This window comes from Cyanistes caeruleus, chromosome 3 (genome assembly GCF_971803275.1).
Source record: "Cyanistes caeruleus chromosome 3, bCyaCae1.hap1.1, whole genome shotgun sequence".
NCBI classification, from domain to species: domain Eukaryota; kingdom Metazoa; phylum Chordata; class Aves; order Passeriformes; family Paridae; genus Cyanistes; species Cyanistes caeruleus.
The window spans coordinates 96,412,560-96,436,374 of record NC_141703.1 but is presented as its reverse complement, the minus strand read 5'-3'; positions in this window follow the sequence as shown (position 1 = coordinate 96,436,374).

Sequence of the window (23,815 nt, the reverse complement as noted above, 5' to 3'; positions counted from 1 at the left end):
TAGCTCAGTCCCTCAGAGACTGAGTATAAAAAGCTATCCTAGAACATCCTACAGTGATATTAGGCAGTATAAAAATTGTGTTGTGTGGTGGAAATATTATTCTCCTTGAATAGATAGTGAAGCCTAATGGTTATCAGACGTATTTTGGAGGCATTCACTATGCTTGCTTATCAGTCTGAGAATCATGAGCAACACTTTTAATTGCAGGAGAGAAATTCAAATGCCACAATAAGCATCTAAAACATTTATTTAACAAGAGAGAAAGTTCCTTATCTTGTTCATTGATATTCAAGAAGGCAAAATCTGATGTCTGTAAGTAATCTTATGTACTCAACTATAGTCTGTTTTTGTTATGGTCTTGTATGTCCAGTTGAAATTCCTCCACCATAACCTAGTGGGATATTATGGGCCAGATCCAAAGCTGGGTCAGATCAAGATTAATGGCTGAACTCAATCTTAGAAGATTTTTCTATCCTAAATGATTCTGTGGTTCTAAGAAGGGGCAGCTTGATACTTAGAGTCTCTTTTGCCTTGTACACTATTTCAAAATGTAATGAAAATTCCTTAAGACAGACAATTTTGTGTCCTCATTTTCCATTGCTTTAATTTATTCATTTTTTCTTTTTTTTTTGAAGCTTGTGAGAATTTAGGCTAGACATAAATAATTTCCTCTAAGTTTTTTCACAAATGTGAAATCCTTAAATTTTTAAGGAATGCCCTGGATCATGTGAGGGAGGCATAGAGTAATCTGGCTACAAGAACTGGTATCTTGAACCCTGTAATTAATTTTAAAGTCATGGTACTGGAACCCTTCCACCATCTGTGTCCTCGATGCATGGACTTTGTGATAAGTATTGCTACAACCTCTAAATGGAAGGAAAAATGAGGGAACAAATTGAGCAGTTATTAAGAACTGAGCTATTTTCCTGATGAAACATGACTCATGCTGACAATGGAGATTCAAAGTACTCTGCAGATTTAATAGTCATAAGTAATATTTCATTGGCAATAAGTGATGCTTGAGAAAGATAAATTTTGAAGGGAAAGAAATTCTGAGTTTGTTCAGACACTTGTGTATCTTTTTTCTTGGATACCTTTACCACAACATCTACAAGGAACCAATGCCTAGGCTTTGGGGACAGCTGAGCTTAAAGTCTTGCCTAATGCATATATGCCTAAATACATTGGAGTTTTGTTCCATACTCCTTGTATTTTTTTTTACCTCAGAACAAAAAGAATGTAAGAATATATTCACACACCTGCACTGATTAAGTGAATGACCCTGATACAACCAATTAATAATGTATATTCTCACTTATCTTGAAGGGTTAAGGAAGACAACTCCCGGCAGGCAGATTTATAACACTCAAAATACCTGATGTGAGAGCATGAGCTCAGAAGCCAAAGGAGGCATAGGCAGACTTCATGTCTTACTGTCTATTCTTCTTTGGGAGGTTCTGAAATATGATCCAAAAAAGCTCTTATCATGAGTGTATGTAGGTGAAGATAGGACTTATTATACATTAATTATAATCTACCACAAGCCCATCAGATGGCTATTGCTGGACCAAAGAAAAATACCTCTTTTATGTAATCTTGATGGCATTTGAATCTATATCATAGTTCCTGCTATGTATGTAAGAACAACTGTATTATAGTATAACTGTATTAAAGTAGCTTTTGCAGACCTTCTCAGCTTTTCCAGAGGGTTTTAAAAGCTAATATCAATGTTGATGTAATATAAAAGAAAGATTTTGTTCTCACACTTTTTAAATGTGAAGTGCACATTTGATATTCTTCATACAATACTGGTTTTTAATGAGGTAAAATCTGTACAAAGCGTCTGTTTCTTGACTGATAGAAAAGCAGCAGAAGAAATTAGTATTGTGAGAGAATATTATTTTCTTCTCTTGGCATTATCTTTTTGTCTTCATAGCTGAACCCTTTATTATTTTCATCCTTGCTCTATTGAAGTCTTGGGACAGGGAATACTTGTGGAGAAGGATATAACTCCAAGCACACACAGGTGTACTGAAAAGCCTTATGTGTGAGCTCCTGCAGTGATTCTTAAAATCCTTAAGCTAATCTATTGTCCATCTTCTCTATACCCAATGCTCTGTTCTTCTTTTTCTCTGTTTTCGAGTTGGACAATTCTATTTTCCGCTTCACCGAAATGAGAGTCAAAAGCCTTTGATTTATACCCCCAGTTCTCTCATTTACAGATAGTACCATTACAGGGATTTTTCACTATCTATTCTGCTTTCAGGTAAGGTTAGAAGTGCTCTGGATCTTGACAGCTGTGCAGCAGCAATAGACTCAGGAGAGCTGCAAGAATGAGTCATGTGTTCTCCAGTGGCAAGTGGGGAGGAATTTGTATTCTCGAGCTGCAAGAGGTGGTTTTCTCCTCTTTCATTTCAAAACAAGACTTATTCCTAGGTGTTCTAGCCAACTGAATGGATCAGCAAAGCCACTGGTTTTAGGTCAAGAAGAAAAGAAATACGTTTTGAAGCGCAAACAAATGTATCACCTCCTTTCCAATAGGAGGACAGCCATACTTCTGTCAGTGTTTCTCATAGGTTACTTCTCTTCCCTTCACCTGCACAGCCTGCTGGAAGAACTCTCTGTTACCTGGGGTTCCCAGAAGAAAGTGGGTGCACCCCTTCACTCATGCACTCCTTGTCCAGCCAGCCTCTTTCAATATGTGGTTCCTGGAGGTGTAGAGTGCAAGCTGTCCTCTGACAGCTGTGCTTATGCTATAAATATAATTGTACAAGCTCTTTATCCACTGCCAAGAGCCCTTGGTGAGCCAGCCTTTCCTAGCAGTGGGCAGCAGCGTGTTTGCAGAAAGGGACAAGTGTCAGGTCACCTCTGTGTGGAGAAAATCTCAGAGAGATGCCCAAATCCTACTGAAATGTGATAGGAACTAAGCACTTAACAGAGCCTTTCTGCTCCAGCATGCCTTGTCCCGAGAGGGAGACGTCTTACACGTGCAGGACTCAGTGCTTCTAAGGTGTGGCTTATTCCTGTTAAAAATGAAAGAAAGAAAGGAAAAAAACCCAACTACATTGCTTTCCACTGAGTCTAATCAGGTTCCTATATTCCCGTATTCCAGTCTATTCCTTTTCTTAGTTAGAATCTTAAATATATTTAGAATATAAACTACAACAGAAAAGATCAAGGGGTTCTATTTCAATTCTCTGAGAACCCCTGATTTAAATCCATTACACTGATACATTTAAAAATTTAATTTTCCTGTATTTAAAAGGGTTAAAAAGTAGTAAAAGCGGTTCTGCTTTACAGATAATGATAGCATTTAACAGCTCTACATGAGTGACAATATTAATGCTATGCTTAGGTCTATGGTGAGAAGGAAAGCAAAGTTTTTACTGCTTTTCTTGGATGCTTTTTACAACCAACAGTCATCCAAACTGGGAATAAGATGGCAATGCCACATTCCTTTATGTCCTGCTAGCTGTATGACACCTCTGTTTAATGCAGCCTACCTCCAGCACACTGAATATATCAGCCTCTTTTAGACACAGCTGCCAGAACTAATATCAGGAAGGCTAGTGGAAGACCAGACATAGGCATATCTTTAGGCTGGCAGTCAGAGAAAAAACTCTTTCTTGAAATTTTTTTGAGGACAATTTATTTTTTAGCATCACTTTAGAGCAACAGGAAGGGTCAGAAGTTAAATGAGAGAGCGATCTGTTGACAACATGGGAAAAAAGCTGCTAGTGGACTTTGAAGTGGGAAATGTTTCTTAAAAGCAGACCAGATGGAAGTTGATCATTTTGATGCTTGTAGGACACAGAATAGACATATTGTCAATTACCTAAAAGACTGAGCAATTTGTCAAATATGAGTCGGACAAGAAGTGAAAGAGAAGTTATCCATATAGAGGAGTTCAATGAACAAGTTAGCCCAGCTGAGTGAAAATCTCCAGCAAGAGATGTTACTTTAAAGCATATTTTTGATCTCAGATGAAAGATTAAAGTTAGCAGTGGTGTTTTCTCTTGGTCTTGTTTTCAAGCTGGATTCCCAACAAAATGTTGTTTAGACAATCAGATTGTCTACTTATTTTTTGTTATCATGGCTTGCCTTTTAAATCAACTGGTGATTTTTGACAAAGGGACAGAGGTGTCAGATGTGCTCTCTTCCTACACAATTACTGCATACAGACAGTTTGATAGAGAGCTCCCTGCTAATGTCTTCTTGTTGCACTGTGAGCACAAACCACATCAGGCACCAGCGAGTCTGTACTGATGCAGTGTGCCCTGAGAAACAAAGCTAGAGAAAGGCAGGTTTCATTCTTTGTGCTGCTTATGAAGTTTCAATTTTTCCACAATCTGCTAAATTCAGCAGCCAGTTTATTAAAAAAGACTATCATATTTATAAAAGGGCATACATTAACAAACTAATTCATTATTATTTTTATTATTATTGTTAAAAATATTAGAAAACTTATTATGGTACAGACTTCCACATGCATCTAGGCATCCAAGGAAAAATGCCCTGATTAATTTTCTCTTTAAGTCAAACCCAGCAGTTTATTTGCCTAAAATACTGTACTACATCAGGCCTTTGTAAATGATATTATATGATAAGTACATGACAGGTGAGCTTGTAATGTTGGCCATGAGCCATCAAAAAACTTGAGTCTATGTTTTGACAAAAAAAAAATATCAAGGTATCTCAGAGTAGCCTAAAAGATATATAACAGAGAGAGAGGACTCCTTAAACATTCATGTATTCACAGGTGGAAGTGGGAAGAAATGTACATGAGGGGAAAAAGGGGATAATTTTGTTATTTCTGAGAGCCACACAATTAGAGATGCATAATCCAGCAAGCTGAGATATAAGTGGAAGATACTGAACAGGACATCAATCTGACCCAGAGACAGTACAAAAAAACTAGTTTAGGTAGCAGTAATGCTCAGCAAACAGGGCTCTGTGTCTGTGTGTGCCTGTGTGTGAGTGTGATACACTCAAGAAGTGCCAGACTAGTGTTAAACTGCAGACCAGTTCTTTATAGCTTAGGAAATATTTAGGATGAGACCAACAAGAAGCCTGTGGGATTACTCATGCAAGCACAATCCTTGGGGCATCACAAACATCTTTGCATAGAGCAAGACCAGCTGGAAGAAAGGAAGAATAGTTTTCTCTAGTATTTGAATTTATTAGCCATGAAGAAAGGCTGACAAGAAATGTGAGGCATGACCGTCTACAACAGGAGGCAGAGGTCAAACAAATGCTGCATATTCTGAATTCCACAGGAAACACCCCTCCAGAGGACAGCAGTTACAATCTTCAGGGACTAAAATGAAAGAAGAAAATACAAAGACAGGGGCAGAAGAAGTAGCAGAGAAAGCCAACATATTCTGATCTGGCTGCTATCAATCAAGTTAGTACATTGCCCCTTATCATCTGGAAATTCAGTTTTCCCTCAGCAGAGCTGACTACCTGTAGTTTCCAAGTCTACTGAAATAGAAAGTTCAGTCACCTCCAGAGAGCAAGCTGCAGTCCCAAACAAATTATATAATTGAGAAATAATTTTCAGAGCACTGTTCTAAGTTGTTTGAGACACAGCCCTATTGAAATCTTTGTCTCTAGGCATCCTTAGGCTCTCAATGAGGTTTAAGAGATTATTTAAAAATATAGATATTAGAGACCATGTGAATGTGGCAAATATTCCACAATGTATGCCCTAAGGCTATAAACCATCAGGCTGTTCTACCTAGAAAAATATAATAAAAGAGCCATTAAACTCAGGCCTCGCTGAAGTCAAATGAAAGAGAGGAAAAATGCAAACTCTCCAAATATTCATGTGTCCAATGATGTGTTTCAATGAGTGAAATGACTGAATTTTGTGCCTTGTACATTTATATACTAAAGCACACATCTAAAAAGAGAGGAAGCATAGGGAAAGAAGTAGAAAAGGAGAGATCTGAGGGACAAAAAATCGACTAGCTTAGTCTGAGGATCTCAAAAGGCACAGTGACACGGTCCAGATACGCCGAGCTGAAGGAGCTCTTCAAAGTCAGTGTGAGAAAACCTCTTTCTACTCAAGACTATACTGTGCACACTTCTACCATGTATTTTCTCACATGCATAGCCCAGACCCTGAATATGAGTCAGATGTAGGGGCTGTGGGGTGGGGGCAGGTATGGCAGGACTGACAGCCTGAGCACACCAGTGATGAGCAGGAGTTCACCCGCCTGCCACTGGCAATATCCTGCACCCAGGAGGCACCTCACATGAAAGCAAATGAGGTGTTAGCTGACTCAAGCAGTTCAGAGGTCACTGCTGATGAAAGACTAGTGAGCAGGAATTCAGAGGAGCAGCTTGACAGGAATGCAATGCCATGACAGGAGCCAAAGGAGTTGAGCATGCTGCCTGCATCTATTCCTGAAAAACAGAACAGAGGGAGGTGAAGAGGCTCAGCTGTTTTGCATATAACCCAAGGAGAGAGGGCTTCGTGAAGGAGGACTGAAGATATCAAAGGAAGGTTGTCCAAAAGTGATGACAGTGGCAATGTGCTTTCTGCTGAGCTTTGTCGCACCGTTTGCTGAGGTCATGCAGCCCTAGGGCTGTGCCCTGCAGCTCTGGGCCCACATCCACCTTCTGTGCTGGCACAGGGGGCTCCAAGTGTTTGCAACCACAGCTCATCACATTATTGTGGGAAGGGAAACTGCTGCTTGAACACATGTGCTTTCTCGAAAGCAGGGGAAGACCGTGGGTGAAAAAGAAGGGCAAGAATAAACTTTTGGGCACGCTTTAAAGAAAAGCAAAGCTTAGGTCTGCTCAAAACTTTTTTGTCACTTTACTGACAGAAACCAGGATTTTCAGCTAGTTTATATATTCATGAAAGGAGCTGATTTTTATAAAAAAGCTTCGTATTTTTAGGAAGGGGATTAGGAGAAGATGAAATTTTTCATGCAACTGAAAAGAATACAAACACTTCTTGATTGCGCTTAATGTTGTCTCAGTGTAAAGAGCTGCCAAAATTTTCCCTATCACCTCCATGATTGAGTGCAGAAATGAACCACAAGCCAATTAAATCTATTTTAAACAAAGCCTTGTAGTCAGCAGTGCCAAAATACATCTTTATCTTTAAAATAATAAATAACATTGACAAAATTTGCAAAAATAGGAACGATTTTATGTTATGGCCCAGTTCAGGGAAAATATGTGTCAAAATACCTGAATGACTTTTTGAAAATATTTTGTGAAAAAAAACCCCAAAGTTGAAATTGAAATCATACCTTGATCCTTAGTGTCACTGTGTACAGATAAGAAATAAACCACTTGTTCTTAGGTCTGGAAAAGAATGCAGGATATAATTATCAGATCCATTATTTCTCCTTTAACAAGCAAAGCAATATTTCAGCCAAGAAATCTCCAGCCACCCTCAATTGCTGCTAGCAGCCAAATCTAATCTAAAGACTGGGGACATGGAAGAAAGTGGGATACAATTTCTGTCTTATCCTGAAGTCTACACCAAGAATAGCCTTCACTTGATCCAGAAGAACAGCTTATGGCTCCAGGACTTGAATACCTTCCCTGTTGCTCACTTACATGCTTTCCTTGCAGGAAATCAGGTTCCTGCTGCCAATTATGTTCATCATCATCACTCATCCACAGAGTCTTACTAATCTGAGAGACTTTTGTTACTTTGATTGTGTGTTGCTAAGCTGAGCTGGTGTTTAACCTCTTCTCTGCCAGGTCATGGCATGTGGTCCAAGAGCACACACCTTTCTAGGAATATGGGGGGACAGAAAACTGATGGGTAAATGGATCAGCTGGAGATGCTTCTTCCCTGCCACAGTCAGTTCTGTATGTCAAGTTTTTTTTTTCTTGAATAGCACCTTTAATTTCCCAAAGGCTATCTAAAAATACTGAAATACAGGATTGGTATAAACACTCCAGTTCTGAAATGAAGAGGTCTGCTCACTATTTTATTTTTCAGTTAGAGACAAAGCAGTAGAGTGTAACTGCTGTTGCTGTGCTAGGTAGCTCTTATGCTGCCCAGCACACACCTCTGTGCCAGAATGATGTTTACTGAGGGGTCAGAAGCAGCAGGCTTCTATAGAAAGGCACTGCATTATGTATAGTTGGAGGTTGTCTCTTGACTCTTGGAGTTTGGCTCCTTTGAGCTCCACTGTTGGCATCTCTTTTTAGACTTCCCTTTCTGATGGAAATATCCAGCACCTTAAATCAAGGCTGTATTTCTTTCCTTTCTGGAAAAAAAGGAAAGTAGAGTTAGGAGGGAAAGCATTGTCCTTCCTTGTTTTGAGTCACAGTGGAATAACACCTCCAAGCAGCCTTTGCTTACTGGCCCTCCCAAGTAATGCTGTCAGCAGGACAAGGCAGCCCCAGGAAACAAGACACAAATATTCTCAGGTGCATGAAATAATTCTTTCATCATGCTCAGCAGGTCTCAGAGGTGCTCTTTGTAAAAGTCAAATATTGATTTCTAGGTAGATGGATATCTGTGTAGGCACCCAACCCTCACAGACAACCCTCATGAAGTATTTGCTGTCTGAAGCCCTTTCAGTTACTCCCCTTTCCCTATTCAGATTTTCCTAAAGATTTTTAGTTGGTTGATCAATTTTTTAATTTGCCTGCCCTTGTGCTTAGATTTGTTAATTCCTTCTGGGTCCTGGCTAAGCTGGCTTTAACACACATAAGATTATTCAGATGCAAAATTGTTTTCAGAGAAAGACTGTGGCTGACTGATGGCTGTAACAATTCATAGGGAGGAAGTTATTTCATGAGACACAATTCCTTAAAAGAATAAAAAAACACAAGAAAAGGGCATTGTAGTAACACAATGAGCAGAGCTGTTCCTTGTTCAGGGAAGACAATTAAACCAAAAATCAGTTAAGAATGAAGTTTGGTACTTAATTTTGGTATCTCAAATTTTTGTGGCATGCTGGCATTGCTTGCAAAGAGTGGAATTTAAGTGAAAAGCCCTATTTTGTCCTTTTCTGTTTGCAAAGGTTCATCCATTGCCTTGTCCCCATAAAATGAAATGAAAAGGAATACAGCTGTGGGGCTTCCTTTGCACAATAAATCCATTTAGCTGCCAGAACACAATGTTCAGAGTCCAGGCCCCAATTTCTGTCTCTGAAATTTCCAAATGACAAAGTCTGTCTGGGTGATGATGCTTAGCTCATTATCTTAGGATGCTGATGCATCACATGGTCCCTGTTTTCCCATGTAAGAGGCCTTCTGAAATGTTGAGATTCTCTTCCTCTTATGTGCTTTGGATTTATTATCTAGAAAGTGAGCTTGTTTGGCGAATAAAAGTCACGCTTTTCTCCAGGTGTAGAAGGTGTATTTTCCTATGACTATTTCCAGCATGAAAACTGACAGTTTTCACTAACTGGGTAGCACCTTGACGGGTCTCATGTTTTGCCATCCTCACTTTTTACTGTTACTTGCCTTCAGGATTTCATTTGCATTTCACCCATTGGCCACAGGTCTATGGTCCAGCCTGTGGAACCCAGGGAAAAAGAGCCCCTAAAAATCTAGTTTTGGATTCTTCCCACAGACTGTCCAGCTGTTCCCATTTGACTTTCTGTCCTCTATGTTGCTTTTGTGTACTTTTCACTCAGGGGTTAGTATTTGCTTCTGTTTTGCTCTGATTTGCAGCAGATACCTGGGTCTGTTCACCGGCATTTGAATGAGAAAATCCTTTCTATCCAGAATTATTCCCATTGCTGAGTGTGCCGGAATCTACTCCCTGGGTATTTCCTGTGCTTTGGCCATGTAACAGTTAGTCACTGTATTTTATTCTGGCTGCCTCATTTCTGGGAGCTTGCTTCAGACTCCATTGAGTTTATTGCCTACACTGTGTCAAACTACAGTTCATTATTGTCGTCATTTTATTAAAATAGTCTCTAAGTGCACCAGATTCTGAACGCTTGACTGCAATATTCCACGGAGATCTACTTTATTTTTATATTGGTCAAAGCCAACAGTAAAGCTGCCATTAACAGCCAAGCTAACACCTTTGTGAAGTGCTTCCATGCTTTTCCAGTGCCTGGCATTTAGTTGTTGGCCCTTAAATGCGGTATCTTGGCCCTGGGTACATATTGCTTTTGCATACCAGAGGTAAAACACACTTCTATTGCACAGGAAGCAGCATTAAACTAGCTGAAATCCAGTTCTATATTTAGAGCTTCATGCATTCTTTATAAGTTTGGTGTTATCTCTTCTGATCTGAAAAGGAAAGCAATGCATTTGGCCTTTATGCCATATATTAAACTCTAGAGTGTTAAATAGAAAGGGGAAATGTGTATGAGTTGATAAGTGATCTTTAATATGTAAAACATGCAGCTTACTTTCTTCAGATCTATGGGAGAGATACTGTCTGGTTTGTGTGTAGCACAACAATTCAAAAGTGTGTGTATTTTAATGCCAAGCTCATAGGGATGTGATAATGAAATGCAGATTCCTGAGAACTTTACAGCAAGGTAGGAGAAAGTCAAAGAGAAGCAGCATTTGTGAAGTGGAGGCAAAATACAGAGCATTCTTTTAGCATTTTTGTTCTGTTGATATTTTATTGTTTCATACAGCCTGAGTAATAAAACTGTGGAGTATTTGAGACCCTGTCATGCCTTTAGGTTGAGCTTTTCCAGGGAAAGTGGGAAAACATGTGTACAGTAATGTTTATCTTGTGTGTGAATAACTGTTCATGAAGTATAGTCATACTGAGAATCTCGTTTTAGTGCAAGTGAAACTCTTTAGATAATCATGTCTGGATATTTTTAATAGCTCTTGGTAATATCTTATCCCCTTCCACTCTAAGTGCCTTTGAAAACCCTCCAAGTGCTCCAGGAAAATGCTTTAGAGCAGAGCTATATGTGTAACAACTTCAGGTATTATCAAGAAAAACTTAGATAAGAAAAGATGTTCAAACTTTGTATTTTCCAATCTTCTACAATTAAGACCCACTGGTTTAACTGTAAAATTTAGATGGAGGAATAAAAATATGCAACCTCCTCACCAAACCCACTATAAAGGAATTCATTCCATTAGGTTTTTGGGACAAAGTACAACAGCTTAATCATTGGGTAGGGCCAGTGAGCTGAGTGTGAGGAAACAAAACCATGACCTCAATCACGCAATGCCATCCAAGTGAATAAACTGGCAAAATCTAGTGTTTGAGGCCCTGGCTTAAGCAAACACAATCAAACTCCTAATGTAAACAAAAAAAGTTAAATTTCTTTAATAGGTCAGCAATGAGTTTAATCAAAGAATAGAACCTTACAAGCATAATTTTGCTTCCATATCTTGTAAAAAGAATTACAGTCATAATAATAGATTCCTTTCCCTAAGACTGATTTTACAGCAACTCTGAGTAATTACATACATCTGGTGATAACTTTAAAAACTGCAGTTTTAAAAGCTAAACTAAAGACTACAGATTCCCTGAGCTATATAGATCAGGTTTTAGAGCCATATCCATTAAGACGCCCTTTAAAGGGCAAATACTGCTTCAAATTTGGAAAGACACAACTTTAATTTATAACATTGTTATTATTTACGTCCTTATTTGAAAAATGGTGGAAAAGTGCATGAAAGTTTTTGCTGAACATCTCTAATTAAGTTCAACCCAAGTGCAACTAGTGTTGTATGGTAGAAATTTCACAGTGAGCTTGACTGGACTGATAGTTGACCATGACATTAATACTTAGAGAAATTTTCAAAAGCCCGTTCCCCATATATATTTGTATGAAAAGCTAATCCAAAAAATGTATAAAGCATACATTTTTCATCATATAGTTCAGAAATCTGTCAAACACTCTTAGCTGGCTCATCAAACCCTGACCAATAATCCATCTTCCCTGCTCGACTCAAATATCCCAGACATCTTGGTCATGTCATATAGCTGTCATTTTTCAAGCTATCCATCAAAGAAGAGTTTCCCTTCCTTTCCCAAAACAGACATCCTTTCTCCCTCCATCCCCCACCCCCACTCCCTAAATTTCCAGGCAATTTTAGGTACAGGATTAGTGTTTGATAAAGAAATGAGGACCTTGGGAGTAGTGTGCTTCCACCATATCATGAGGGTTTGGCAGTGCTTATGTTGATTCCTAGCTATTTATCTTGCCATTGTGCTCTTATCGGGATGCCTCACAATCTTTTGGGTACTCAGAACAGCTCTGTGAGATAAAGGACAATTCCTCCGTCACTCCTTTAGCAGCTAGATCCAAAATTTGGAAATGCAGCCAATGAGAAGTGGAATGATGAGGGGTGTTACCAATTTTGAGTGCTTGAACAGTTCTAATGCAGCACTAGGTCTGACCTTATCACATCATGAAGCCACAGGACTTGTAGGATCATAATAGATTCATTAAGGTTGGAAAAGACCTCTAAGATTATCAAGTTCAGCTATTAGCCTAACACTGCCAGGTCCACTCCCAACAGTGGATGCTGCTTAATCTGTATACTGGCAGGGAGAGGGAAAGAGTCATCAGAAGCTCCCAAGAGACCCCACTCCAGCTTGCCCAGGCACTCAGTGCTGCAGGCCTGGACTACTTCCATCCTCTCTTGGAAAGGTGGGTCCCTGAGGAGACAACAACACCAGTGGACCTCCTCTCTTGGTTCACCAGGGTGTTCTGTACATGTCTTGCACCTCTCAGCTGTAGGAAATGCACGTGGAGTTGTAGAAGCTGGCATCTCATGGCTAATTAGTCAGTTCCCTCAGCCAAGAGAGCTGAAACCCAGGTGGTGAACCTGGGATGAACATTTCTGTCTGTGCTTCAGTTTCCCATACAGCATACTCCTTTGCTGCCAATGCCCATGATACTAGACTTCCCCTGCCACACCCTGCATGTTTAGGAAAAGGAGAGGAGGATGGCAGGGAAAGACAGGGCCACAGAGCTTCATTTCAGCTCTTTGTACTGCTGAGGTCTACACCTCAGCAGTACAAAGAGCTGAAATGAAGCTCTGTGGCAGCTTCATGTAAGAACACATTGGGGATCTCCAGAAGCAGGACTTTCACCACCAGAGAAACCTGGCCCTCAGAAATATCTTCAACAGCTGTTGGGAAGCATGGAAGTTTCGCATGATGATTTTGGGGAAGAATGATTTAGCATGATTTGTTTGGGGAAAATACCTCTTTGTGGCTCATGGATGTAGGGTCACACAAAAACATAATACCATAGCAGAGTACCTGGGAGCCCAGGCTAGACAGGCCTCCCTTTTCTGGGCTTATTTATATTTTTATTGATACAGAGGTGACTGGTTATTTTATAAAACTATTTACAGGGTATTTTTTTGTATTTCCAAAAGGTACCAGAAATCATTTGAGGAGGAGGGGAGCAGAAAGAAAATCCATATGCCTTTGGGTCTGTCCACTGAATTCATGGGTTTTGTATGTAGAGAGAGATTAGCAGGGCAGAATATCTGCCTGAAAATGCACATACACATGCATATGGTATGTGCAGTACAAGAAATAAACTTATTTATATGTCTCTGTGTGTCTGGTGATCTGACATTCAAAAGATCTGTGTAAAAATTCAGTCTTTTCCTTTTACCTGACATGTAATAAACCCATTGTCAAGACAGGACAAAACTCTTTTGCCAAACACTCAACCTTTGCTTCACGGGGTCATGGTGATGTGTAATAAAACAGAATATAATTAAAAACACATTCCAAAATTATTGTTAGGATTTTTCTTCCAAAGTACTTTCCTGAAAAACCAGACACTTTACTAGCATCAGTCCAATTACAGAACCCAGAGGGAAGGGAAATTATAAGTAATAATTTTAGAAATAGCCCCAGGATGCACTTTGTGTGCCTCTGAGCCAGAAAAACCCCAAAGAGCATAAGTCTGGAATATAGTAGCTGGCTCATCCCCAGGCAGAGCCGCAGTCTCACTGAAAGCTTGACAGACACACTGCAATGCATATATCACAAAAGCATCACCAGTAGCACTTAGCCATTCAGTTCTGGTTCTCAAAAATAACTTGATTTCAGGAGAGAAAAACTGGCAGATATTTTTTGGGATAAATACTAAGTGTCATTGAGGCTCTGCTTCCATATCCCCTTGGAATGATTTCCTTGTGATGATTGTTCAATATAATTGACCTTAACCCTGTTCCTTCAGTGGCCTAAAGACAAATGTAAGTTCATAGAATGAGTCGTCCTGGCCACAGCCAGACTTGCAGAGGCCACAAGATCACAACTAAACATACATTTTTGTAACTGTGGCTCCTGGAGCAGCACTCATTAGTGAGGACAGTAGTGACTTTCATTATGAAAGGGGATATTGTTTAGTGAATGTTTTATTTGATGCTACCAGACAGGACAAAGCATGCTTGTCTGTTCATGCTTATGCTTTCAGCTCTATTTGACAGATCAGTACTGGAAGAGTTTTCTTCCTCTGTTTTAATTCTTAACTTTCCTTGCTCCAGCATGAAGTAGGATGGAGAGGAGAGAAAGAGGCACTTAGCATCTGAGCTTTGGAACCAGCTCTTGTAAATCTCAGCAGCCAGCCGGCAGCTGACATCTCCTAATGAGAATGATCCTTTGCTGCAAACAGCCAAGTTCCTTCTTCTGGGTTCTGCTGCTGCCAGCATTCTGCTACAGAAAGACTCTCAGGGGCAAAAGATATGTTAGAAAATAGTAGCAGAAAGGGAAATTGTATTGGCTGCAAAGCTGTCAACCCAAATCAGATGTTAACTTCCTTCCTTACTTTCAATTTAGTGGAAATAAGCTAACGATTTAAAAATGCAACTTTTCATCAAATATGATCACTCCCTGTGTTATTTTTCACTCCCTGTGTTAAAATGTGCCATTATATTAGTGCTGTCTTGCTTATAAGCTTCTGAAGTGAAAGAAAAATATCTTATTTTTAATAGACTGGAAATGTAGTAGCACAAGAGTCATTTGCACCTGAAATTTCCTTCTTCTCACTTCCCTCGACACACCCCATTCAAATCCACAAAGGCCTTTTAAACATTTAGCACATGAGAGCTTTTTGTGTGGTCAAATTGTTTTTTCCATGGCACTAATAATTTTGCCTGCTGTTACGCTTTCAACATACAAAAGCGGGACATATTCTTTATATTCCTTTTATTTTTATTTTTATTTTATTTTTTTTTTGTCGGTAGTTTTTTTTTCTAGTTTTTGATTAAAAAACAAAAAGTCAGAGCTCTACAGGGGGGCAAGGAGAGAAGCTGTATAGATACATGCCACTTGTTTTTTCCATGTATTGGCCTTCCTTGGAAGCTTGCAGCATGACTGCCCAGACTTTCCACAGTGTTTGGAGTTCTCCTTAGTCTTCAGCTGTGGGACAATTTTCCTGGGAAATTCAGCTCATCTCTCTTTTTTCTCAAAGCAAATTACAAGTACTCCAGGTCCCAGAGAGCAGCCTCTGACATGGGTGCTGGAGACTGAGAGCCAATCGAGAGTGTAAATTATAAACCCTTGTGACCATTAGCCTAATATCTTGGTTGTCTTTATGGGGAATATGTGAACAAAAAAGAGTCCACACCTCTTATTTAGGTGCTTGGGTATGGCAGTCCTGAGCAGACAGGTAGGCAGACATCTGATGTTTAAAATGCATGATGCATAAGTGACAGCCTCGGCTCTGTACACACAGCAGAGAGGGAGAAGCTGGCTGGAGGCTCTGTGTTCTTGCTATAAATTACCAAAGGGAACGAAATTCAGAGTAAATGCTGAGACTTTTTCATTAAATCAATCCATTGCCACTACTCAATACATCTTGTGTCCTCTCTTATTGTAGCATCTTGCATAGCAATAGCAAATAGCAATAGCAATACCATAAATGATCTCTATAATCTTCTGGATCTCTGTGTGAAATAAAGATAGGCTCATTATCTTCAACTTTTCCTACATTTTTTTTTTTACTTCAATCAGGTCTTTAATATCCTCTTAAATGTCTTTTATTTTGTATTTACTGTATGAGAAGGCACAGGAACTCATTCTGGAGATGGTTATATATTTGTGAATGATGTAGGTCTAGAGTCAAGCTGAAGTGGATACCTTGTTAAAATAAAATTGCTGTACAGGGAACCTACCTGTGCCAGAAGAAATAGCAAAGAGTAGAGAGCAAGATTCCTATGTACTTTTACTCTTCTGTGCCCTTTTCTCTATTAATCAATTTTCCTGCTGGGGAACAGGCCATTGTTTAATTTAGTGATGCAGTCTACTAGCCCTGTCATCAGGACCTGTGGACAACATTATAAATTAAAATTTCTGTTTGGGGAAATGGTGCAACTGGCCATAGGGTTGCTTCAGGCATGGAAGGAAAATTGAGAAACTAAGTCATACTCAATCTTTCCCCCATCAAAGGAACATACAAATGTTCTTAAAATTGCCCTCGTAAGTTTGTCACACTGAAAAACCAATAATCAATCCTATATGTATGTGGCCTGCAAATAGCCTATACAGGCACTCAGACCTGCCCAAGTCATCACTTCTCTGGAGGTCTCTGGAGTTGCACAGCCTGTCCACTTTCCTCATCCCCAAAGCATCAGTGAAAAATGCTTGATAAAGTTATAAACCCATTTAGGTTGGAGGCAGACAGGCATCCTGGCCTAATGCCCATCACAAAAGTAAATGAGAAACACCGCAGAAAGTTCCTGGCTGTAAAATACATGCACACACACACACCACTCTTGGAAGAGACAGACAGACCTTTCAGCCCGTCTTTATCAGTTCAGTAGGTCTACAGAAAACCAGGCAAGACTCAGCATCAATAGCTGAACTCCCAGCTCTGAAACCTTGTGTAACTTTTTGTGGATGGATATGCTGGGAAAGAAAATATCTGCGCATGGATCAGATGCCCACAGCCTGGCCTTTCCTGGAGGCACTTCCTGAATGTCCAGGCAGTCACAGTGGTAGACAAATTCCACTGCTAATTCTTAAGAGTTAAGACTTCAAACCAACTGTGAATTTTCTTCTTAAGGCAGGCTTGGATTTGCCAAGAGGAGGAGCACTGTCCATGGCTGTCCATGGGAACACAGCTCCTAGGTGAGCACACTTGGATGTGGCTCTGAGCAAAACCCCTTGAGAAGTTCAGGTCAGCTGCAATAAGACATCTCAGGCCAACATCATCTAAAGTGACAGTGACAGCCAAATGGGATTGTGGCAGCACCATAGACCAAACCATAGACAACATTTACAAAAAACTAAATAAAGTGGTTGGGCCCAAAGGCAATGTGTAAGACAGCATTTGGCAATTGCTCTTTTTAAGGAGGTATATTTTAATGGTATTTTTATATCATGCAGATATTGCAAATATGAATTGCTCACCAGTGAACACTCATCTTGCAAATATTCCAGCACTAGCTGGATCTTACTTTTTCACATAAAAAGAATATATCACAGAAAAAATAGGACTATCTCCCACATGGTTGGGTTTTAGCAGAAATTAAAATCTTAAATATCTCCTATTTATTGCTCTGTTAACTGGTGAAAGAAAACAAGCCTGGAAACATGCCAGTTAGCAACTGGTGTCCAGGAGAGTCAATGTCTTTTCTAATTGGTTTTAAAGACAGATCTTTTTATCTGGGTAACTTGCTCATGCAGGCTTATCTTGAACAGGAGAGAAAAAAAAAATACATTATATCTTTATCATATTATAACTTAAAATTTGTGAATGTTTTGGGGTCTCAGCCAGACTGGGGCTTTATTGCATAAGGACCGGTGCAGACAGGGAGTCTATGAGCAGTCACAGGCTTTGCACTTTTAGTCTGAACATTTTTTTCTGGAAACTATAGCTGCCACACAGAGATTACTGCCTGAAAATCTCACTTTATTTTTAAAGGAGCATGTTTCTCACCCACAGTGCCTGGAAATGAAAGTTCTAAATGCTCCAGCACCAGAACACACATAAAAAGACTGTAAAATGAAATTGTCTGCTTTCATGGTGTTAAGTCAGTCCTGTGATTGATTGAGAAAGGAGAGGGTGTCAGGAAAGGAAGGTGTTATTGAGGGTTTCTGAATGCTGGAGTTGGACAGAACGGCAGGTCATCATGCTTCCTCCCCATTACAAAATTTACCAATTTTAAGCAGACACCATTTTAATCAGACCATCTGCAGCCAGAATATTGACCAGTTCTCTGATACCAGCGTCTGTGGGCTGCCCTGTCATGACATAACAGAGCACTGGAACCTAGCGATCTTCAGGGATATTTCATATGCTAAAAAATGCAGTTCACATGCCCACATAATTGTGTATTGCTGCTTCTGGTCTTTGTGAGAGCTCTTCCTTCAATATCCATCCTATGTTACTTTGGCTTGTGATGCAGTTTTGGGTTGCCACCCACTCAGAGCTCACAACAGATCTAAGCAAAACGATTGCAGTTCACCATGAGGAGCACTAACCCCCATTTCCATCATAATCAAGACACAAATAAGCTTTCATTCACTCATAGTCACCTTCATTTCAGCAGCTTGGTCTTTTGAGTGGAGAAACCACCCTGATACCAATGAATCACACAGTTCCTGATGCTTACTCTCCACATAATTGCTACCACAGCATTTCTCAGGCATGATGAGACACTATTCCTTTCCTGCTTTGAAGAGGAGCCATATTGCTGCTTGCTGGACCTCTTACTTCAATATCCAGGCCCCACAGTTCAGAGAAAAACAGCTTCCATATGTTTTGCTTTCTGACAGACTCCTTTGGCCACTGCTCAGAAATATTTGAGTTATAGCCAGGCACCAAGCCAGGATGGCCTTCAGGTCAGCTGGTATGGACTCTCCATGACTAAGTCAGAGCTGGAGGAGGCTCTGGAGGTGGAAAAGTTATTTTTCACATAAATCCCCTTGTGAGGCTTATCTTGGAGTTAAACTTTGTTATCTGACCAACAAGGTTAATCCAGTAAATTTGGCTTGAAAAGACAAGATTTAGTTAAATTAAAGGACATAGAAAGCTACAGCAAACAAATGAAATGAAAAAGAGAGAAAACGCAGAGTGGGTTCTTTTGGAACTTATGGGTAATTTTTTTGAAAGGGGATAAAGTTTTGAAAGTTTTTAAGATTTTGCTTAGTTTCTCTTTCTGAAGAAGAAAGAAAACAGAACCATAGTTTGTATCTCTAACAAGATCACTTTTAGAGCCTTTCAGATTTCAGACACCTTCTTCTGTGTTTTTGTTTTCTCCTTGTTTGTCTGTTGTGTGGGTTGGTTGTTTGGTTTGTTTGGGGTTTCCCCCTCTTTGTCTTTGTGCTGTATTTATCTGATTTTTTCACTCATCTTTCTACATTTCTTTCTGGGCTGGAAAGCTAGTACTGCCTCTTGACATCATCAGCCAGTTTCTCAATTGTTGACCTCAGACTCTGTTTTTCAGGGTTCTTTTAGGGTTCTTCATGGGACCAGGACACTGCACAGAGCATGAAGCAATCGTGGAGCTAGAGGTGGGAACTCTTCTGTTTGCATGTCACAATGAAAACTGGGAACACCCAACACCTGCAGAGACAAAGATGGACTGGAAAATATTCTATTCATGTCCATTTGTCTTGAGTTTCTGTTTGTTCTCCACCTTTACATTAAACTTGTTTTTCCTATTGTCTTATTGGATCAGCAAACCAAGTTAAATATTGATCCGTGGACCTGATTTTTCACTCTGTCTCCTTATGCTGGTAGAACCAGAGTTACAGAGGCCAAGAGGACTATTCTATCACATAATTCATGTAGTTTGGTTTAACGAATTTTAGGAATGGTTAGATTCTGCCCTGTGACATGTCATTGATGCTAGATCAGTTTAGTGAAAGCCCATGAGAAGAAGGGCACAACAGAGCATCCCTTCCTCTGGTGTTCACTTCTCTCTGCTGCCATTGAGCAGTGTAGGAACTTTCTGCACTGGAGACTGTGCTCAGTTTAATAGCCACTGATGAAAGGAATCTAGATCAGTGCTGGGATCTAAGCAGAAGCCCCCTGGGTTTCAGCACACTTAGGGGCATGCTTAGCTCACGCCAAGGGTGGAAGCTGCTCTGCTTGTTTGTGAAATGACCTAGGGATCTACAAAGGTCCACTCTGTCAAATCCATCAGCTGGGATTACATCCCCTCTGCCACAGCACACCCAGGCCAGTGGGTGAGTCATTCCTGTTTGCTCTCACGCAGCTGCAGGCTGCTCCAACAGCCTTTTCCCCTTTCATGGGGCAAGGAGTGGCTGTTTGGTTTCTTAGCAGCACGGTCGGGTAAAAAGGGGAGCTGCATGTAAAGAAAGGCACTTATTGTAGCTTGTGTTTGCACTGAAAATTTTGAAATCAATGCAAACAGGGACATCAAATATAAGCCATTTCTCAAATATGGTCTCAAGTCTGACAAGTGTGAGAGAGAGATGACCTCTACCTCTCTGGATGTTAGCGTTGCTAATAGGACTAACATAACATCTGCAGTTGTTCAGAGACATCATGATGGATGATAAATTTTCCAGTCACAAAGTTCTTTTTTTTATTTTTTTCAACTTGAAACACTGCATCATTTAATCCCTGATTATACCCAGCGTTTGTCCACAGTGTGCCAAACTGTACCTCATGGATGCTTTTACTTTTTCCTAAAGAAACCATAAAAGACATATGAGAAGCAAGCAAGAACATAAATAATCCAAAATTTAGAAGGCAAAGTCCTTCACTCTGGAGACATGCCTGGTAAATATTAGAAATATGCTATATACCATGTAACTTCCACAGAAGCAGAACAACAGAAAGGCTGAATCATGGTGAAGTTAGACCGGGATAAATAATCAAGAAATGTCAGCAGGAAAATTAATCTCTCTAAAACTCCAGATGTAAACTAAGAATCAAAGAAAATATCAGGAGACAGACCATTTGTAAAAGACATAAGAAATGAAAACTGGAATAATCTCTAAAGGATGGTGGTCTGAGTACATGATTTGTACTAAGTTGCTTCAGTGACTGTAACACTGGTCACAGGGCTCTTCAGTCATGTAGTGGGGGCGAGCAGGTGCTCTCAAAGCACACAGCAAATATACATGAAGACCTGCTGTTGTGCTTGTCCTAAATAAGTGAAAGACTTGAGAAAGCAGGTTTTGGCTAAGTTTTCTCTGTCCCTCATATGTCTCTGCCCAGTAGAGCTCTGGTTCCATGCTGGGGTCAGAGGCACAGAGTGTGTGCCCTTATCTATGATACCTGACTCTGACGTCCAAGAAAGCTGAATTTCACATTACACCATGGAGACAACAGTTAAAGTTAAATAGAAAAGCTGGGAGTGTGAGTGTGTAAGTTAGAGTTTTCTTAAGTCACTGGGTGAGAAAGTTAGAGTTTACGGTTTAAGCTCTTTTAAAAAACAAGAGACAAGATGGAGGATTTAGGGTATTGTCCCCTTCTCCTTCTTCATCTTCTTCTTCTAGGGATTTTTGGGTAATAAATAATAAGTTATTGGATAGAAGATGCTGCAGTGCAGCACACAGGTGTCACTGGGTCACTAAGAAAAATAATTTGCTTGGCATTTGTTAATTGGATAAATGAACATATAAAAGACCTTGAAGAAGTTTTTCATTAGCCATTTTGCACCTCTCTATCTTACTGCATATAGTTTCTTGTACTCTGTATATATGTAATATAGAAAAGGAAAGAATCAGCTACCAAGCCCAAACATGAGAAGACAGCCTCTGTCTCGTCACTCTCAGTCCTAAAAGAAAAGATCCCTGTTATTAATGTCACAGCCCCGACAGTTCCATGTGTCAGGACCCTTGAAGGATGTTGCTCAATCTGTTAGCAGGATTGAGGTGCTGAGCATTTCCTGGCATTGTTTTCCTCAGAGGACTATGACCCAACAAACTGTACATCTCATGATTTTGAAGAAGGAGCATCTAAAATGAGCAACTACTTGGGAATGGGTCACAGACCTCTTCATTCACAAGATCATCTCCTATGTCAGCAAAGTAATTAAGTTTAAAAAAAGAGTGAGTTAAATAGTAAGGGGGATAAAAGCAGTACAGAGAATCTGTTCAATTGAAGATAAACAGATCCAAGACAAGGGTCCTTTTTGAACTAGAGAGACTTTTGAAAATGATATAGATACTCAATTCTTCTGATATTTCTGAAATTCTTGTCGTAGAACTGATCTGCTTTCAGAAATGCTGCATTTCAGAAATCCATTTCAGAACTGAAATGCGGCTAACATGCCTTTTTCATTTTGGTGGAAATCTTTATTTTGCAACTTTTGTGTTTAGGTGACCAGATGTAAAGAGGCACAAAGAACAGCACCCTTTGAAAACTTCTCAGTTTTACTTAAGATAAGCAAATACAGCTGTGTCAAAGTTTTCAGTATAATTTGTACTTTTTTCTACTTACTACAGGAAATTCCTTGAATATTTTTAAACACTGAAGTTATCTAACTGCAAAGGGCAACTCTCATTGGCTGCTTGCAGGGTTTTAAGGGTCTGTGCTGCATGTTTCCAAATCTCAAGCAGAACTCCACTCATATTCAAATCATGGTCAATGAGCAAAGTCAGTTCTTTAAAGCAGACAAATGAAGGTTTCTCATCCTAATCTTCCTTTACCTCAGTCCTGGGGACCCTTGCTCTGCTGTTCCTGAGTTACAAGAAATGCCTTGGCAATTTGGATGAGTCTCTCACAGACTATTAGGGAATTCTGACATATGCAGGCTGCCAGTTAAATGTAGGAGAAAGCTGCATCATTGCTGACATCACACAGGAAAAACTGAGGGTGAATCTGCAAGCCACCATTCTCTTTTGGGACATTCTAGGAGCACTCACACATATCTCAAAATGAAGAGATATGCACTGCAGCCATCAGGGCTGCTCACAGCCTGCAAGCAATGCACCTCCTCCAGGCACATGCAAGACTGCAGCAAATGCAGCAGCTGTGCCTGAGCTTGTTTATTGTTACAGCCAAGGGCTGTGGGGTCAGAAAAGGAGTTGGCAAACTGCAGAGACATTTAAATCTGTTTTGGGTCTTGTGTTTGTTCATGTTTTACTTGGGCATGCTCAGAGAGTTCTCCCCTCTTTCTGCAGCAAGGGCCTCCATTTATAACAACATGGAAAGCGATCATCTAGTCTTGCCCCAGTTGGATTACACACTATGGAAAATGTGTTTAATTATGAAAAATTAAAGACAAGGAGGATGTGTTTAGACTAAGAATGTAGACAGTTTCTTGGCTAGAAGCAAAGCTGAACAAAAACGGTAAGAATTCTAGAACAATTGTGAAGGATTTATTTACATTTTTTTAAAATCTACACATGTTTTCACTTAAAGCTCTTGGGAGGGTTATTTCAAGGATGAGGACTCCTGGCTGTTTGCCTTAATCTCTGCCTCCATTCCTCCTGCTTGCAACTTGAACTTTAATGCAGAGACCAGGGCAAAAGAAAATGCATGTCAGGTGTGACATATCAAGTGACACAAAAGTTCAGTCACAAGCTACAAATTTTAAATTGGTCAAGTATTGTGTGTCCTTTTGGGTCACCTTTTCGGTGTGTTTTGCAAAGTTCAGGCCACAGACATTTTCCAGAGAGTTTCTAGTCTTGCTGCCAATGAAAAGTAAAATTTATAATCTTAAGGTGTATTCTTTCTAAGCACTCCTGAGTCACAAAATGAAAAGAAATAATCCAACTTTTTTTTTTTTCCACAATAATTTTTCTTTAAGGATTTTGGTTTGGCATTGTTTGTTTTGTGTTTTGATTTTTTTTTTTTTTTTTTTTCTCTTTTCCTTCTGCTTTCTTTACTATACCTTCAGTGTGGGTTACACTTAATCTCTTCTGTAAAGCCTCAATAATCCTAACCCTACCTTCCTGGAACACCAAAACCCAGCAGTATAGTTGATCTGCAGGGCCATTAGAGCT